This window comes from Carlito syrichta, unplaced genomic scaffold, assembly GCF_000164805.1.
Source record: "Carlito syrichta isolate Samal-C Ts95f unplaced genomic scaffold, Tarsius_syrichta-2.0.1 Scaffold309116, whole genome shotgun sequence".
Lineage (NCBI taxonomy): Eukaryota > Metazoa > Chordata > Mammalia > Primates > Tarsiidae > Carlito > Carlito syrichta.
In genome coordinates, this window is record NW_007253212.1 from 171,744 (window position 1) to 172,855 (window position 1,112).

Here is a 1,112-nt window from a genome sequence, read left to right on the forward strand (position 1 = left end):
GCCCGGCTTTTCCATCTCTTACAACTGGCAAATGGCAAGTCCTCAAAAACGCTTATGGAATTCAACCAACTCCTTACCTGGATGTTTGATCTAGCCAGTCCTCTTCCATGTTTAAGCTGCCATTTTGTCTTCCTACCCAGAGTAAGGAGAAATCTTTCTTCATCTTTGGGTTCTGTGCTTAAATAAGGAAAAAGGAAACTTAGGAGGCTGGGCTCCTTCCTCAGTGGTAGTTTGGCCTATCAGCTGTGCTGGGTGGTATGATGCTGAACCTTCTCTTCCTTCTGTTGTGGAAGACTCCTCCAAAACTCTGCCTCTGCCTCTGCCTCTCCACAGATCACGTAACTTTCAAATACTATAAATAGTATAATTCATTATGAAAAAATTGCAAAATGGAGAGGTGTGTGTTCACACGTGTGCTCTGTATTTTCCCTCTACTCAGCATGGTTGTTTGGATTTCTACTAGATGTTGGCCCAAACCACCCTAAAACCTGCACCTTCTCCAGAATTGCCTATGTCTGACTGGGTGCCTCGATTCTTCCACTTGCTCAGTCATCCTGGAATCCATTGTTTCTCTCTCGCCCCCATATCTAATTCAGAAAAGATAGCAAATTCTGTCTTTTTTGTCTTCAAGCAAACTTAGCTTCTAAGCACTGTCAGCTTTCATCTGATCCCCCCAGAGCCTCATATTACATATCTTATGGCCTGGGCCCTCTACAGTTTGTTCTCTGAAAGCAGCCAAGGATGTTTTCTCCTAGCATAAAGGAGATATAGGGGGCCGGCTTACCCTTCTGCTATGGACAACTAGAAAACCAATCAAAATATGTGAAACAATTGTGTTATGTTCCTAAAGTGTTATGCATGGATCTAATTCCGAACTTTCTAATCTGTTCCACTGGTATGTCTGTCCATTCCTCCAGCAGTAAAATACCTTAATTATTGAAACTTTCAAGTACCTGCCCATATCTGGTATGGCGAGTCTTCTTTTACATAATGTCCATAGCTGAATCAGTTTCCTAGGCAACTTCCACAAAGATTCTTTTGGAGTTGATTGATATTTACAGATTTATCTGAGGATGAATAGATTTCTTCCAATATTACAACTACTTATCTAT